The sequence below is a fragment of the Anser brachyrhynchus genome (assembly GCF_964034855.1).
Source record: "Anser brachyrhynchus genome assembly, chromosome: Z".
Taxonomy (NCBI): domain Eukaryota; kingdom Metazoa; phylum Chordata; class Aves; order Anseriformes; family Anatidae; genus Anser; species Anser brachyrhynchus.
The window spans coordinates 13,202,985-13,213,353 of record NC_137697.1 but is presented as its reverse complement, the minus strand read 5'-3'; the positions used below and the strand labels follow the sequence as shown (position 1 = coordinate 13,213,353).

Below are 10,369 nucleotides of genomic sequence, written 5' to 3'. Positions count from 1 at the left end.
AAACAAAAAACCCAACTAATCAACCAACCAACAACCCCTGCCCCCACTCCCCCCCGCATAATAAATGCACTTGCTCAGCAAGCTCAGCTAGTTGTTTTTCCATAGAATAAAAGAAGAAAGAGATGCACCAGGAATGAAGAAGAGATTCCTTACATTAAAGCCTGTGAAATAAAGATTTTGAATTAATTGAATTAGTTATTTGGTACTTCACTTATACCTAGACTAACATAAATTTTATCAACTTTTTTTTTTTTTTTTTTAACCTGGAGAGTAGTCATATGCTATAACATTAATGAGTTTCTCCCCATTTTTCAATGCCGTTTGAATGCAGTGTTTATGCTAATCTCCGAAGTCTGTTGATCACAATCTTCATTTTCTTAAGAATGTCCAGAGTCACACTTCTCCCTGTCTTTCATGGTCAGGATGAAGCATCTGCTGCCTGCCATCTTCATTACCATCATAAAGAATGAGAGCTAGAGGGCTATAGGGAGTGTGCAGCATGCACTTGAGAGATGAGTCTTGCAAAACTGTCAACCCATACATATATAGGTTTTTCTGGGGTACCTTTCCTTCCCCTCTGCCTTTTTCTTTATTATTATTTTTATTCATATTTATTTTCTTTCACACAATTAACCTTGTCAGCAGTATCGCGCTACTGATCATTGGATGACAATATAAATAAAATAAATATAAACAAACAAAATGTATAAATAAATAAAAATATATTACATATTATTACGTTATTACACATTACATGTTACAATGTATAATATACGATATATACCATGTAATATACCATATAATATATAATACATAATACGTTGTGACATATAATAAATAATATATATATGAGAAATAATGTATAACAAATAATATTTAATATATAACCCAAATATATATATATGTGAAATGAAACTTTTTATTCCATCTTCCCTTTCAAAAAATCAACAAACTTCTTCAAGGAAGGAAGAGAAGTAATTTTTATGTTCCAGGTCTTCTGGATTTCAGTTTTTGGTTATCTGGGAGAAATATGTAATAATGCACATTTCAAAGATTGTTAGAAGTTCTGAGAGCATTGAATTCAATTCACAAATGGGAAACAGATGACTAAAGGAAGGTTAATACTTTTTAAGTAGTGAAAAACATAACTATTTTAATCATTCACATAATAAATCTGTTAAACAAAGACTCATATTCAGTTGAAAGCAACTTATTCTCAACATGTATATTTTTACAGCAGAATAAGAAAGAATTAACATTCACATCCACAGAACCACATTTATTTATTTATTTGAAAATTATCGACAAATAATATTTCTCTCTCTCTGTCTTTTTTTTTTTTTTTTTCTTAATCTTTATTATCGTCATAACTTTAAATTACTGAATTAAAACTGAAAAATCTGGACAGCTGTGTTTGGTCTTTTGTCAGTGACTTCGAATTGTACAGTTAAAGTCATGGATTCACATTTTGTACAAACATACAATAGGAGATTATTTACGAATAAACAGGTCCTGGGGAAAAAAAGACCAAAGAAGGGTGAAAGTATTCTTTACTTCAGACAAACAAAAATGAAATAAAGATGTGGTGTTTTACCTAGAATTACTCAGCAGTTGGCAAGAGAACCCAGCAAAGTCTTCATCTCAGAAACAGTAATGGGACTTGGAAAGACAACAAGAATCTAAAAAATATGGAAGGCACAGTTTTTCCCAGGCTTTACAGAAGGGAAAATGTATCCCAACACTCTTAATCACTTTTTGTTCTCTGGAATTCCAGAGTGAATTCTGCTAAAAATTCCCATATTTCGTAACAATAGCTGACACTGTGTTTAACCAATCTTTGGCCAGATTTTTTTTTCTCTTTTTATGAACAATTTTAGGAGAGAACAATAATTTGTTAAAACATTTTATGAAACACATCCATGACTTTAGATATTTTCATAGATGCAACATCATACCAATTACTTTCTGAAAAGACATAGGCTATAGAGAAAGATTATTGCTTTTCGAATGCAGTATGTTTCCAACCTGCAGAATTGTAAATGGCTATCTGAAGTAAGGTAGATGCTGTCCCCAGATTTCCATTTTAAAGAAAAACCTGTCTACCACACACTGTGTGCAAAAAAGACTCTTTTGGTTTATTTTGTAAATCATTGACAACAGTGCTTTGCAGATTATATACAAGTTAGTCTCATCAGTGCTATAAGTTTTTAGTGGAATTGTGGATAATTTTCTGGAGAAAAAAAAGGAAAATAAACACATAAAAGTCTTTTCATCTGATTGAAAATTAATACTTGGAATTGAGATTGTTTCTGAAGTATTATTTGGAAATGATTGATTTCATCTGGAATTGAAAAGATCTGAATTGAATAAGAATATACTATTTTCCAATTTTTCTTAGATGTATTGCATATATTTTCTTAAATGTTTGGAAACTTTTCAGTAGAGGCCAATTTACACTAGTCAGAACACAAAAACACCCCAAATTCTTACTGAATGTGCTACGTTGTAGATTATTAATGGTCAAAAATTTCATTACATTGATCCACATGCAAGGTGCAAATGAAAAACATATATATCTCGTGTCTTCTGTATATTGTGTTCAGCCAAAGAACAAGAGCAAATTAAAATACACAGATAAGTTACATTAATATAATTTGCACAAATAAGAATAAATTGTCATTCCAGTTGTGATATATGTTACCAAATCATTCCTTGATCTTGCAAGTGCATTTCCTTAAAAGTGCTGGATGAGAGGACGAATGCAGATGATTCTATAAGAAATGTGACGTGTTCACTGATCATGTCAGATGGCAGCTACTCAGTATCACACAATACTTTTACATCAGCAGAATATTAATAATAAACTTAATCTATGATTTTTTTAATCTAAATTGGCAATTAACATAATTTTAATTTGGCATCTTGTGATTCAGAAATACTTCTCAAGTCTCTTAAGTAAAGCACCTCCATGAGGGAATAGTAGCAAAAAGAAGTTTAGCTACTGCCATTGATACTGCCTTTGTTTGCCTGAGATTTCTAAATGATAGGCTGGTGTTCAAAAGTGTGGTCACCCTACCTACTCAGACAATGTGTTCAGACATACTAAATCCAAGATAACACATGCAGTTCACATGCATATTTCACTATTTTACTACTCAGAATGAAATATAGGGACAATAAATAGCTATATATCCTCTCCTGCTTTTAGTGTATTAAAAAAATCCAGAAGAAATATCATTATTTGGAAATCAATGCTTGATATTGTTATGTTTAAATCTAGTAACTGTTTTTCCTCTTAGAAAGTAAAAAGAAAATAAATTATTTTGATAAATTGTAGATTATTTAAATAAATCTTAGATTCTTTGATGATATATGAAATATTATGAAGAAATGGATGTTTTATTTACAGGGAGAGTCTAGCACAACACAAAAAATAATCATCATCTAGGTCATCCAGTACCAGTTCTTTGGACAAGATCATCATTTATATGTGTTTTCTAAGCTTTTATTTTCAATTAATATACAAATACGTAGAAAACTATATGGCTTCTGCTTTATTTCTTCTTGTGTCTACTGAAATAGCTTACCTCACGTCATTCAGGGTAATGTTTCCTCAGTTTTTCCCTTTCAGCATAGCTTCAAATTAAATGTTACCAGAGTAGCAGATCAAAAGAATCTCAGAGGAAGCTGACCTAGAAAATGTTTTGAATGGGATTTTTCCTTTATACAGAGATAAGAAAAACAAGTATCACACTGCTTGGTGTTCATCCATTTTGCAGGCAGTAGAAAATTGTTAGTTTTGGTGGGAAAAGGATTTGATCCACTATGTCAGTGCATTTCAACTAGGCTCACTAGAGCATGTAGTGATGACTGCAATCAGTACTTTTCGTAAACGCAGTTAAGAATGACTGGAAACTAAGAAAAAAATCAGAAATTATACCAATTGTATTGCAGTTTCTCACTCTCTCTATAGAAATGTAGATCACATTTAGATCACAACTTTAAAATCTACAAAATAATTTTACAAATCTAACGCAGAAATTGTACAGTCATTTACAGAACATACATATTTTTGTCAGAAAGGTAATAACTGCTTCGAACAAAAGAATAAAAGATGTTAGAAAGTTCATCAGAAAATGGATGAATAATGGATACATATTTAATAAATTATTTTTTGTCATTTTTTTCCCCCAAACCATTCTTTCCTGTTTTGATCCTAATGCCTGCATATTCTCAGTCATGCTCCTACTCAGGACAATATTCAAGTACTGGCATAACAGTGCACGTACATGATCAGCAAATTAATTTAAGGGACGACATTTGGACTGGGGTCCAAATTTTCATTTTCAGCAGACTGTCCAAACAACTCAGTCAGCTCTCCTATTTCTCCGATTTCTATATAATGTCATGCAAAATAGAACAGTTATCAACATGTTTGAGTCATAGTTTCCTTCCATTTCAAGGATCAGTTGAATGGTGATCACAGTTTGCTTACAGGGTTTTGAATCCTCATGCTGGGAAAGAAACTGAACCTGCTGCTACCCAAGTTGAACACTGAAGCCCCTGACTCATGCTATGCACTGCTATGGCTAAACTGCATCATACTCTGTGTTCTGAGAATATCTCTTAGATGAAGGCCTGCAAGGGCACAAGAAAAGGATTGTTCATCTATGCATCCTAACATGGACTAAGGTTTTTAACTCTGCTACTCACAGAGGTATTTAACTGCCAATGCTGAGACTTTCCAAAATGCTGAAATTACACTTCCATGCTGAATATTCTGCAACTTTTACACTTTATGTGCTTTTAGGAATAAATGAAAACTCGGAGATTTTAAATTTATGACATTTACTTAGAGAGCTATTTAGTTATTTAATTATGATTTAGTTACTAGGGGCAAATGAAAGGAAGGATAAGTGAGGAGAGGTTATACTAGAAACATATTATGGGTTACAAGCTACAAAAGTAAAAATGTATTTCTACACTTCACAATGCTACTATCCCGAAGGGACAAGTGCTTACATAAAGTGCTCACATCAAAGGATGCTGTGTACTCTTGAATGCATTTGCCTCATCTCACAAATGTCACTGGAGTGTGTGCATCTTTCTTTTTTTTCTCACCCTTTTTCTCCTCTTTTGTCTGTTAGTTCCTTCTACCTTCACATCTGTTTTTATCCTTTCTTTTCCTGCTTACTTAGTTGTTTATGTTTCTTTAAAAGCTCTGGAATATGAAGACAAAATATACTGCTTATGAGAGGGTGGTGTTCTCAAATAACCACCATTGCTCTTGCAAATAGAAACATGCCAGACCTTACCTTGTGTAACAGTACACTTGCTAAATGCACTGTATGGTTATAACCCATTTTTTTTTTTTTTAAACCACAGACAAACAAACAAACAAACAAACAACTATTTTATTTCCGCTAGTATATATCTTTGCAAAATTCAAAATGACAGACAGGCTTACTGGCACTGGTGTTTCAATCCATTGATCTCCTCTTAAAGGTTGCGAAATCAAAAGTAACAGAAGTACAGAAGGGCAGAAAGAGAAACAAGTTATTATTTCATGAGTAGCTGTATGCAGTGGAAAGTTGCACTGATTTCTGACTGATGGGAAATTTGGAAGGGTAAGCTCAAGGACAAAAAACAAAAACACAAATAAGCAATGTACTACTGCAAATGTCAAAGTTCCGATGTAGCAGAAAACTTGATTTAAAAATCATGCCAAAAATACGCAACAAAAGTATCTGTCAGAACTTTTGTACAGGGCATAGACTTTTCAGCGCAGAGCTTGCAACCAGGTGCCTTTTAGGATTCACCTCCTGAATAATCTTATAAATGGTTCTGATGAGGAGCAATATATATCTAAACTGTCCCAACAGTTCATCAGGGACTGAATTGTTATTGAGACAAAGATGAACCCCCCCCCCCCTCCTTCCACTGCTGTGACAGTGAAGACAGTTATCCATGTGGCCTTTTGGGAGAAGAGCTAAGAGTATTTCTGGCTGGTGAGAGACAGCAATCGAGCTTTCTGTCCAGTTGGTCACTGTGGGCAAGATTTGGCAAACAATCACCATAGGTTTGGTAAAAGAGCAAAGTAAAGAGCATAATTGTTATTGCCTTTACTGACTAAAAGTTGTCTTATGGGATGATGAATAATTTCTTATACTATATCTGAGCCTGATATTGATGAGTAAAGTTATTTTTATACTACTAAGCTGGAAACACCTCATTTCACAGAAGTATGCTAGTCACCCACACTGTAAACACCTCTCTGAATGAGATAAAGTTACCTTGAATGAGAAACTGCAAACTACATTTTATCCTAAGAAACACTACGTTTCAAATGGCTATAATCAGAGGCAGGTGCAGCTCCTGGCATGTTTCAGATTACCAGCATGTCTTCCAGTCCCACTGCAGTGGGAGTCCTGACACCATTAGCAACAATAGGTAGCTGCAATTCTGTGTTCTGGATAAAAGGCAGAGCCTAACTTAGTAGCTGTGTGTGGCATGCAAAAATGTCCACCATCTGTCCGACATGTACCATGCAGACAGACTTGGTAGCAGAATGTGCAGCCTGTCTACCAAAACCCAAGGAGCAACTGGAAACCTGTTGCTATTTACTTCTGCCAAAATGAAAAATGATGTGAGAAGTATGACTGTTCACAGGAGGTACAGCACAGAATATGTTCACAGGATCTACAGGTTGATCCAGAATTAGGTTGGTATGGTCTGTAACATACTGTTATATAAGTTCTGCCAAAGTGCATGCTTTTTTGCTCATCTGGGGAAATGTAGGTGCAGTCTACAGTTGTAGAGTTAAATTAATAACTACAATTTCATGGTAATTGTGATTCCATTCCAATTTAATTATTATACAACAAGGATTCCAAGGAATTTCTCTAGCAAACAAAACTACCTCTGGCATGATAACTTCCAACAAGTTGATAACATATATTCAATAAAACATTAAAAAAACATCAGAATAATAGATTTTGCTACTAGAATGAAATTGGAATGACCAGTTTAGTCAAGCTCATTAGAACAGCAGAAAACAAAACCAAAATCTTTGCAGACAAAAAGCAAACAAATTAAATCCAGTAACCAGTCTGTGCTTTACTTTGGCAATCTTAATTGCAATATATTAATCTTAATTTTGTTTTCTTAATCTGTCATGCTACCTGAGATCTCTCACATAGTCAAGAATGACACAGTGATTGAACAAAATAAAAATACCCCAGATACAGAGAGGGGACTACTGACATAAACTGTTAATAATGAAAATATGGACCAACAAAGGAAACACACTGATGCAGTATCTGTCTGAAAGCATATCGATTCTCTAGTACATTAATCCTTTCCAGTGAAGAATTATTGTCAAAGAATGAGTCACAGGACAAAATAGAGGATGTATTTTTCGCTGTTCTCATTTAAGAGAAGTTTTTTTACTGAACTTTAAAAAAGTGATTCATGTATTTTTTGATTTATTATATTTTAATTTAATACATTTAAGTCCAAAACATTATCTTTCTTAGAAAATGTTATGTACCAACTGATCACAATGAAATTTGATATAAAAAGTTTCACTAAATATATTCATAAAAGACAGAAAAAAAAATAAAATCCATCTAATTTTAAACAAATGATTAGAATCTGCAGGCAAATTGAAAATTTATTTTTGGAACATAGGCAATTAAAATCTTGTCTAGAAGAGGAAGTTGCATTATCTAAAAACAAAACAAAACAAAACCCCCCAAAAAAACCTTATTCTGAGTTTATGTCTTTCAGTTTAGCCGTTCTTCCTTTCTAAATTAACTTAAAATTAGAATGATTGTGTGAAATTACTGTGGGCTGCCCTTTGCAAAGATTTAATGAAAACTGGTAAGATTCACATCTTATATCATTGACATAGTCATGGAAAAAAAATCCCACGTTGGATTGTATTTAATGGAAATAACAGGAGTGTTTTTTTCAACAACAACAAAAAGTCATTAGTTTAATAATAATGTAAATACAAAAGATATTGGGATATGTCAAAAGCTCCCTTGAGAGCTCTGGAGGTTCAAGGATTCTTCTCAAATACTATTGCATTCCAGACATCCTTCTGATTATCAGTACTGACTGAAGATACTTCTTTCTATTTTGATTTCGCTTTCCAATTGGCTCAGAAAGCCAAAATGGGAACATCTTCTAACATCTCTGGCATACTTTGGAGAGGTGAGATGCTAGGCTGAATGATCCCAGTGCTATATTTTCTCAATTCTCAATAAATCTATGTAGGAAGTAATTTATTGTAATTCAATTACCTTGAAACCTCACTTCAGATTAAAAATTAAGAAAAAAAATAATATTAAGAACATTACAGTCAGAAAACACCATTCACAAAGTATAAAAGCTTTATCTACCTCTGTAATATATAATTGAAGAAAAAAGAAAAATAAAAAATTCCCTCTCTTGTCCGTTATCCATTAGACCTGCCTTTGACTTCCGAACTGTTCATCTAGGAATAACCCTGCTAGGGAGACTGCTTTCCTGGTAGAGTGTGTAGCTTTTGAACACTTGTGGAGTTTATTCAGGTACATATGTCCTCCCAGCAATTTGTTCCTTTCTTTCTATTCAAGTATTTTAACTGAGCAGAGTGGCAAGACTACGGATGTGCTTCCATAGTTAGCTCAACTGATCTTACGGTTCTACACAGCTGAAAGGTGGAAGTCTGGCTTCCCTGAAGACCCAAGCCACTCCTCCTGGCTGCAGAAACAAGAGAAGAAATATATTTTTCGCATTACAGCACTGAGATGATGGTAGGCTTGCTCATCCTGCCTTGACAACCTAAACAGTCCACTTAGGTGAAAAATGTAAATTTCTTCTCAGGTTAAGTGTCACCTTGACTGTCCCACTCACAAGGAGGGGTGGAAGTGCTTTTCTCCACTTTAGTGACCAAAGCTGAGATTTCATGAAAGAGGTGACTAAAAGCCCTGAGGAAAAACTGTACGTATGACTTTTTTAGACTTTACACTACAGTGTTCTCAGATACTGCCATTTCCTAATGCCAGATACTGGTATTTTGTAGCTTTTCCTCATCTGAAAATACCTACTCAGCCTTTTAACCTACTAAGTTTTACAGTTCTGAACTACCTGCTCTAACTTGTGAGGATGAGTCAAAAGAGTAGTTATGCACACTGTCTGATAGTTTTGCCATAGGACACAGTCTCTAGATTATATACGAGTAAACGTGTTGACTCTATGTAACAATGTAATCTAACAATATACAATAATACTAAGTATATAAAGTTATGATGTACATTAATTGACTTGGACTGCAGAAATATTGTAAATAAGAAGTTCTTAAAAATATTTTTTTTGAATTCTAAATCAGGAAAGAAGTGCTTCATATAGTCTATATTTTTATATAAACTTTCTACCTCTTTAATATCTATAAAGCTATCAGGTGGAAATCCTGTCAGTTTAGGATTTAATAATGAGTTAGTAATAGCTATAATATATATATATATATATAAATCACTGGTAAGTGGAATTATAATTTTTTACTGGATATTTCATGATTATTATTTTTTATTCTACCTATTCCTTAACACATAGAAAATATTGCTTAGTATACTTTAAATATATGATCATGCAGATGACACTATTGAATAGAAACCACAGAATAAGAAAGTGATAAAAGATTAATTAAGAAATATTTTTTCATCACCTTTTCCACACTCCATATGCCTAATTCAAACATTTGAGTATTAATGGCAATTTACTTGCTCAAATTTAATGAAACATATGTAGTCCAGTGAATTGTAATCTGAGTCCGTATTTTTCACTACATTTTTGACAAATACTTTCAGTGATGGCTAACAACAAAGGTCTTGTTACCGAGAACCTTCAGGAGAAATGCAAGAGAAAGAGATCCTACCCCATTATAGAAGGTGAAATTTGATCTAAATAAAGGCAAAATAGGAGCCCTTCCAAATTCAATAATAATAATAATAAAATAAGCTCATGTTAAGATAGACAAACAAGGTCAAGTGAAGGTGGTTTAGGCTGGCAAATAAATTTAATATTTTTTGTTCGCACAATAACAGGAAAACTCTGGCATGGAATGTCTTTGGTCATACCCCACAGCCATATGAGAACTATTGTTTCACAAGACTGCATGAAAAATATTTATCCTTCATTGACAACATTTTAGCTGTGTCAGTTTTCTACTTTGGAACTTGGAACTGAAATCAAGAGTAAGCATGGAAAATGTGAGTCTTAATTATTTTCATATTGTTATTGGATAATGCCAAAGTGAGAGTTAAACATGCAGCCTATCAGAGGCACCTCAAAGGCTCCCCTTAACATTTCTATTTCAACTAGA

At 33.4% G+C, this 10,369-nt stretch overlaps 1 long non-coding RNA gene across 1 annotated transcript in view; it reads left to right on the top strand.

Moving 5' to 3' along the window:
* The window catches only part of LOC308185195, a 123,457-nt gene extending 114,223 nt beyond the window's left edge, over positions 1-9,234 (top strand). The window contains exon 9 of the long non-coding RNA XR_013943180.1: positions 8,699-9,234. This is a non-coding gene — a long non-coding RNA (uncharacterized lncRNA). The remainder of the gene's footprint in view (positions 1-8,698) is intronic.
* Positions 9,235-10,369: the final 1,135 nt, after the last annotated feature.